This window comes from Nannospalax galili, unplaced genomic scaffold, assembly GCF_000622305.1.
Source record: "Nannospalax galili isolate Female #2095 unplaced genomic scaffold, S.galili_v1.0 scaffold1453, whole genome shotgun sequence".
Lineage (NCBI taxonomy): Eukaryota > Metazoa > Chordata > Mammalia > Rodentia > Spalacidae > Nannospalax > Nannospalax galili.
In genome coordinates this window covers 257,461-266,541 of record NW_008332666.1, presented here as the reverse complement: position 1 = coordinate 266,541, position 9,081 = coordinate 257,461, and positions in this window count along the sequence as shown.

The following is a 9,081-nucleotide window of genomic DNA, read 5'->3' as shown; positions in this document are numbered from 1 at the left end:
ATTTTGTAAATACTGTAGCTCCTGGTTTGCATTTTGTTGTTGCTTTTGCACAGTGGTTTCCTTTTTTACAGATACTAACTCATGAATTTCTGAGGACTGGGTTCCAGCTGTTCTTGCTCCATCCATTGGTTCTCAGAACACTTGTACTTATGAGTGGTGCAAGCTAGAGCTTCAGTTGAACCCAGACACCTTGCTATTTGGCTTCCTTCTGTGTCTGATCATTTTTCTCCGTGTAGTCTAGGAAGATGTGTTTGCCCTTAGGGGCCTTATTATCTTTAGTAATCATGCTAATTCCCTTGGCAGGAATCTTGTCCTGCACTAGCTTGTTTACAAGAGTATCAGCAGCAAGCTGGGGAGCATGATTCTACCTGGTTTTCCAGGCTGGTTTCTGAAGGAAATTTCCTTCTGAAAAGAGCCCATTCCCTTGATGTCTACATCACCCTGCTTGTAGATTTGCAAATGCATGAGTAAATGAACAAGTGTATATTTGATAAAGACCTAGAGGGCATGTTTCAGGGTCCTTCCTCTTTCCATGAGCATTCAGTGATCTAGTGAATTACTGGAAGGGTCAGTTCCTTCAGTCAACATTTCATTGAGCTATTGCATACATAAAACTGTAACTCATGTGGAGCTTAGTATATTGAACAAAGGGAAAAGGCTCTTGTTACTAATAGTCAGATGAAGGGAAAGAACTGTGAGCACTGGACTCCTTCCCTTTTGGTAGACCTCTTGTCAGGCAGTAAGCATGACTATTAGTTACACTGAGATGCAGTTTTACTATTTCCATGCTGTTTCAATGTTTTCAAAGAATTTAACTCAAATACACAGGAGAGTCAGCTGTAATTTACAGGAAAACAATTTTTTTTCTTTTTTTATGTTACTCCATTTCCTGGATATAAACTCTTCACATCCATATTACTAATTCTCAAAATCAGAAAATTGGCAAACACACACACACATACACATACACACACAAAGCAGAAACTACAAGTTCCATGAAACACAGATCTAATTTTGACTTTCATTATCTGAAAACATTTTCCTGTGTTAGGATCCATTTTGGAGATCAGTTTTATCAGTGAACTTTGAATTTCTGCTTTGTGCATTTGGGGCTGTCTTGATATCCTTCAGATGAGACATTAATCTTTAGCATCTAATGGTATATTTCAAATACCATTTAGGGTCACTGACAAGGCTTACCTACCCTGACTGAGGGGTCACATGTACGTAGAAATGGCAATTTCTAAAAAGCATGTTGATCAGTTGTGCTCTCAATGGAAGTAATGTAACTTTTACATAATGTATTATGGGTTTTTAAACATAGGTTTATCAAATAACTGCCATCAGAATTCTCACTTTTCAAATGTGTATTCTGATACCTTGCTGTGGGGAACATGCTCCTTATGAGAATCTGGAATTTTATTTTTATTAGGATATTGAAAATGTTAGTTTATGTACAAGCTGATGTGACAGAAAAAAATAATTTGCACTCATTATAGTATATAGGATTGTGTATCTTATGTTCTCTTTATTAGTAGGCTCAGATACTGATAATTTGTAACTTCTAGATACAAAGTGCCCTTTCATCTAAAATTAAATAATAATTCTATTGATAAAAGTATTTCATTGATGACTGGGAGATGGCACAGTGAATAAAGTATTTTTCAGAAAAATGTGAGGCTCACATTTGGATCCCAAGAACCCACATAAAAATACAGGAAGGAATGGCACCTGCTTGTAATCCCTGCACATGGGAGGCAGAGACGGGGTCCCTGAGGCAAGGCAACTTTCTAGACAAGTCAGAAGTGGCTGGCTCCAGGTTCATCAAGAGACAGTTCTTCAATAAATAAATGTGGAGAGTGGTGAAGGAGACACCTGAAGTTAGAACTGTGTTCACTGTGGTTTCTAATATTATTATTTTTGTTCTGCACAGATGAAGTTCAGAAAATATTGAATGTGGCCCATTACATCTTCCTTGGTGGTTTTTTTTTTAGCTGCCAGCAGAGAAAAATCTTCTTCCCCCTGCTGGTAGGGATTGAACTTTCACTCTCCCTGGGTGCTGGAGGCATTGCTACGGCGACAACTGTACAAGCCCAGCACCTGGTGGGAAATTTTTGAGACAAGCTGGATTAACTGGGTGGAAACATGGCCATTATTCTGCTTCCATTAAAAGATGAATTTCTACAAACTCACATGCACTTCCCCCTAGAAACATGGCTATTTTAGAATAAAAATCTCAGTGCGGAGTGTGAGATATCTCCCATCAAATTGTTGACTAGGGGTGTTGCAAAGACCCTACACCAATACATTTTATTGTCATTGCTCTTGGTTGGTCACTAGCACTTGATGCTAAGATCCTATGTCTGAAAACAACACAGTTTGGTCATAGGACATGGAGAAAGTTTTCTTCCTCTGGCTAGCTGGCATCCACGACTGACAGCCTGGAATCTCTCCAACAACAAATAAACTCTATTGCCAGGGTTGTGCTCTACAACAGAAGAACATTGGACTTAATAACTGCTGAACATGGGGTGGGTGTGTGGTATTGGGAAAAGAATGCTGTTTCTTTGTAAATGAATCAAATGTTGTTGAAACCGATGTTAACACTCTCAAAAAACTTTGTAATGATCTATTTTCAAGATTTCAACCCACCAAACAATTAGGTTGGTTTAACAATCCCTTGTTTTCATGGCCCCTGCCCCTTGTTGGCCCCTCGGTCATACTGTGTATTATTTTGATACTTGCTCACTGTTTTATAAGGTTTCTTTGCTGACAAATTACTGCCATTTGCTAAAATCACTACAAAAAGCAATTGTAAGCCCTGTCAGCAACAACAATGACTGGCATGGCAACATGTCTCCGGGTCAATGTTAAAGGGGTAAGCAACTGTTTCTTGGATTCAATGCCTGTTCTACAGGAGGAAATTTACTTTGGTGCTGTAAGTCTAGCCAAGAACTCATGGTTGTAGAGCTCATAGGCCCCAGGGGTGAACCTACTACTGCTATTTTGCTAAATGGACAGTATCAAACTGCCTTATAAATGATGGCACTTCTCCATTTTTAAATCAAACAGGGGGAGATTTTGGGGACCCCTGCTGTTTAAGGTAGCAGTCTCTCCATGTCTGGATAGCCACAATCCGGCTCGGCGCAAATGGAAGGACTCCCTTTCTCAGCGGGGCGCCTTCCTACTCTCTTCCTGACTCACTTTGAAGTGGCCGTTACAGATACATGTCCTCTGGCACTCACCACTGGACAAAGAGCAGAGTAAGTGTCTATGGAGTGTGGCATCTATTCTACATCCCCTCCTCCAAAAGCTCACAGCCTAAGCTGGAAGAGCAGATAGAAGTCAGGGAGGAACAGAGGAAAGTGGAGTCTTCTGGACATGACAGGACCACTGCATTCATGAACTCACAGGAGTTTTATTTGCCTGTAGAAGACCTGCACAAGTTCAAGCCAGTTAGTACTCCACCATTGTGGAGGAAGAAGCTCATGAGCCCCCACCCTGAGCTGAGGAGCTATTGATTCAACTAAGGCTTTTGCTACTGCCTCCACACTATAAATATCCTGGTTCCCCCTTAATAAATCGGAGCTGTATCACTTGTCTGAAGCTGTATCACTGAATCCTGTGTCTCACTCTGCCCGGAACCAGCCTGTGATTCAGTCTCTCCAGAGGGGGCTGTCCCTTTGTAAACATTCACTCCCGAAGATCCTGCTTTCGACGTTCCTGCACCTCCCCTCATGATCCGTTGGATCACGTACACAGAGGGAGTGCCCGGTAGCTTGGAACAGAACTCGCCCAGCAGCTGACAGCGACCCCCAGAGGCGCCAGCGTCCGGTACCCACGGAGAGCCTCAGCAACGCGGTGCGTGAAACCCGCACGCCACAGCGGCTCACGAGAGACTGGCACCACGCCAGCAACTGGAGCTCCAAGACCCTCGCGCACCCACAGAACCTACTACTGCTATTTTGCTAAACGGACAGTATCAAACTGCCTTATAAATGTACATCTCTGTACCCAAGGATCAGTGAAGTCCTCAGATTTCATCAAAGAAGTTTTTGTGCAATAGGTGATGGTGAGCACAGAAACTCACCACTGGACAAAGAGCAGAGTAAGTGTCTATGGAGTGTGGCATCTATTCTACATCCCCTCCTCCAAAAGCTCACAGCCTAAGCTGGAAGAGCAGATAGAAGTCAGGGAGGAACAGAGGAAAGTGGAGTCTTCTGGACATGACAGGACCACTGCATTCATGAACTCACAGGAGTTTTATTTGCCTGTAGAAGACCTGCACAAGTTCAAGCCAGTTAGTACTCCACCATTGTGGAGGAAGAAGCTCATGAGCCCCCACCCTGAGCTGAGGAGCTATTGATTGTTGAGGGCTTGTGGGGTAGGGCAAGTTGGTTTTCTTTGACAGTGTGGCTCCTGGTAAGTTGTCTGTGCTCCAGAGGATGGCCCCACATCCATGAGTATCTGGACAACAAAAATCTGACTCTAGGGTTATAAAAAAATGATGAGAATTTAGGTGGGGATGAGGGTGAAGAGCAGACCTAGGAAGAATTAAAGGAGAAACTAGGTTGTGACTATAATAAAAATGCATTGTAGGCGCATATGAAATTCTCAAAGAATTAATAAAACTATTCAAAAAGAAAGAAATTGGGCCATTTTGTATCTCGGCTACACACAGATGTCTCATCAGTGTTTGAAGTGAGGACAAGGCAAACTCTTTTCATGACCATTTCTTTAACTTTTCACTGTTGAGTGCAGGCTCTAGCAATGTCCTCTCATGGCCAGTTCAGTCCTGGATACACCCATAGTGATGCTATAATCACTCTGTTGAGGTCTGGACCGTAACCTGGCAGTCTGTATCATGACTGGATGAGACTCCCCAACTATGCTGACTTTCTCAATGTTGCATCACCACCAGCATCATTGGTTTTTTTGAAGTTTCACCACTGGACAAAGAGCAGAGTAAGTGTCTATGGAGTGTGGCATCTATTCCACATCCCCTCCTCCAAAAGCTCATGGCCTAAGCTGGAAGAGCAGATAGAAGTCAGGGAAGAGCAGAGGAAAGTGGAGTCTTCTGGACATGACAGGACCACTGCACTCATGAACTCACAGAAGTTTTATTTGCCTGTAGAAGACCTGCACAAGTTCAAGCCAGTTAGTAGTCCACCATTGTGGAGGAAGAAGCTTATGAGCCCCCACCCTGAGCTGAGGAGCCATTGACTGTTGAGGGCTTGTGGGGTAGGGCAAGTTGGTTTTCTTTGACAGTGTGGCTCCTGGTAAGTTGTCTGTGCTCCAGAGGATGGCCCCACATCCATGAGTATCTGGACAACAAAAATCTGACTCCAGGGTTATAAAAAAAAATGATGAGAATTTAGGTGGGGATAAGGGTGAAGAGCAGACCTAAGAAGAATTAAAGGAGAAACTAGGTTGTGACTATAATCAAAATGCATTGTAGGCACATATGAAAGTCTCAAAGAATTAATAAAACTATTCAAAAAGAAAGAAATTGGGCCATTTTGTATCTCGGCTACACACAGATGTCTCATCAGTGTTTGAAGTGAGGACAAGGCAAACTCTTTTCATGACCATTTCTTTAACTTTTCACTGTTGAGTGCAGGCTCTAGCAATGTCCTCTCATGGCCAGTTCAGTCCTGGATACACCCATAGTGATGCTATAATCACTCTGTTGAGGTCTGGACCGTAACCTGGCAGTTTGTATCATGACTGGATGAGAATCCCTAACTGTGCTGACTTTCTCAATGTTGTGTCACCACCAGCATCATTGGTTTTTTTGAAATATCTCCTGTGGACAAGATTGTAGCACAGGAACAATGACCAGGGAAGAAGCATTATTTGTGTTGTGTGTTTTTGTGTTAATTTTCCTTTCACTTCTTTTAAGTTTTGTCTTCTATAGATTCATTGCTGTAGCTGTACTCAGGATTTAATCTGAAGCCAGGAGACAAAAAGCATGGGGGACAAGCTCCACCCATCCATTGTGGTGCTCACTTTATATAGGACTCTTGGTACATGTGTATAAAGCCAGGAAACAGTTGGTCTCAGATGACGGTAAGCTTTGCAATATATTTTACTCCATTTTAATTCCAATTTTAGCACATTAATTATACACCAGGAAAGAGAGAGTTCAAGGTGCTCTGACATGACTTCACAGCAATGAGAATGGCTCTGGGGAGCTAATAAGAAACTAAAATATTTCATAAGAAATTCACAGTGAAGGTACTGGTATCATAGAATATTTAATTATAGTCAACTTATTTTAATAGTATCCACCATCTACTTAGTAGTACTTAACTCACCTTATTTTAGTATCAGTGTCTAATTGTCAAGGTTTGTTTCAAGAAAACGAAAGATATCTTACTTCAAATTGAGATATTAGCAGAGTTTTCTACCAACCCCAAGCTCCACTACAATGATTGTGGTTGTTAAATGACTTTCATAGTTCCTAGTTACCATCTGTATCCTTCATGAAGAGCTGTATGTACAGTGCAGTTGTCATAGTCTCATGGTAAGTGAGCAGTGGTTAGGATGCATTTCATGAAGAGTAGATTAAAATTAGGATTTATTACATATTTTCAAACCATCAATATACCATACAAATTGGATAAATCTATATGCTAATTATGAATTCTTACTATGGCTCAATCTATTCTTATTAAAATATTTTTGTGATGATTACAGATGACATCTATGACCTTCTTTTTATAAACCATGATATATTCAGTTAATTGACTAAAATATGTTTATAATTTCTATAGGAATCAGGAGTTTCCCAAAATTATGACATTACAATAAAATTCAAAACTAAATCAGAAAGAGTTTGGAGAATTACATGTTAATATATCGCCTTTGTTTGAACATTTTTAAGTGGATCCAAAGACTTTATTCATGAACTACATATGTTGATAGTTGGAGCATTCCATGCTTAGGGACTGCCAGAGACTTGGTATTGGATTTGCTAGAAGCTGTGATAAATATTTCCGTACTTCATTTCCTGGTCAGGTTGTGGTTTGTTGTAGCAGCCCAAGGGGAATATGCATTCTGGTTTAAATATGTTGCAGGAAAATTGTGTCTAGGGAAGATCCATAACTTGAATCAACGTTGCAGGAATTCATGAACTCATAACTCACTTATATACTTGAGCAGTTGACAGACCCAGATTCTCTCAACTGAGGAAGAAATGATCCCTTTAAAACTGAGTCCTGTCATATAGCAATTAACTTCAGAAGACATTTCAGCCACTTCATGAGCTGACCACACATGGAAAAGGGGTTAGCAGCTAAGGGTTCTGAAAGTCACTAGCTCTTAGTGTCTAGAACTCTTGAGTACTGGTCTATGACTTAACACATTAAAAGAATTAGAGATGAGTTGTCTGTTATACTTTCTTTAAACTCAATTGTGGTGGTTTGAATAAGAAGTGTCCCCCACAGGTTCAAGTATCTGAACACTTTGTGAGTTGGTGGTGCTGTTGGGGGAGAGTCATGGAACTTTTAGGAGCTGTGACCTTGCTGGAAAAAGCATGCGGCTGGTTGTGGACTTTGAGAGTTCATAGCCCTGCCTCACTTCCAGTTTTACTCTCTCCACTTCCTGTTTGTTTTGAAGATACAAACTCTCAGCTTTCCGCTCCAGCTGCCTCCTACCATGCCTCTACACAATGATGGTGGTCACCATCCCTCTGGAACTGTACACCCAAATAAACTCTTCCTTCTATAAGTTGCCTTGGTCATAGCACATTATCACAGCAACCGAAAAGTAACTAGTATATCAATTATTTTATTAGTGATCGCCACTAAATGAAAAAGAAAATCTTTCAATAAAGAGACCATCTTTGAAGTATCTATCATCAAGGGAAGTCAAGGCAGGAACTCAAGGCAGAAGCTTGAAGCAGAAACCAGTGGAGGAGCACTACCTGCTGGTTTCTTTCCCCTGTTTTGCTTGGTTACTGTTTATACAGCCTAGACACCTGCCCAGGCTTACACTTCCAACAATGGACTGGAACTTCCTACATCAGTTAGTATTCAAGCAATTGCCTCACAGATATGCCCATAGGCCAATCTGATGGAGAAAATTCTTCAACTGAGGCTCCCTCTTCCTGGGTGTATCAAATTGACAAACAAGATTAGCATCTTTATTGGCACACAAACAGAGAATAAGAAAAGCTTTTCAAGGTTGTTTTTCTCAGTTCATTTAAAAGTTTTTTAAATAGCTTAAAATAACATTTGGAGAAGCTAAAATGAAAGTGACAGACTCTCTTACGATATGAGATCATAAACACCAGTCACTCCAAGGTTTCTAACAAGGCCCCCTGGGTGACAGGGTTCTGGCTTGTAAATAATTGCTAAAGCGGAAACCTCTCCCGGCATTTCCTGAACTTTATTCCACTAATAGGATTCCATTGCTTGAGAATCCTTGAGGATTTCCTCAGTTACGCAGCCTAACAGTAAAGCAAACAGAATTTATTGTAAGAAAGCAAGAATGGACCCAAAAGACAAGAAGCAATAAAGAGGAGCACATTCTGAAACACCAGCAGGCATGCTGAGGCTTTCTGTTTTCATTTTCACATCTTTGAAATGTAAAATCCATCAGGCAAATAACCAATCATTCAGTGACATAAGGGTAAATCAAACTGTGTCCTTGTTTTTACTTGGAAATTAAAGGTGGCTGTATTGGAAGAGCAGGAAATCAGACCTTTCAAATAAATTTGCTGGTACTTTGTTGTCAATAATTTTTTTAAAATTATTTTGTTTTTAATATCTTATTTTTATTATTTTTATTTTATGGACATGAATATATTGCCTGCATGTATGTAAGTGTACCCGTGTTGTGCAATGTCCTCTTGGAGGAGTATGTACTCTTAACCACTGAGCATCTCTCCCACTCCTCAAAAGTTTTTTTTATTAATTATATTTGTTGACAATTCCTTACATGTAGGTGATGAATTTTGGCTACTCTCATACTTCTCTGTGTATCACCTGCCATCCTTGTCATGAATCCAGGGCACTTCTATGTTTTGAAATTCAAAGAATCTTAACCAAATGTAGAAGTTATAAGAGACTTTCTCTA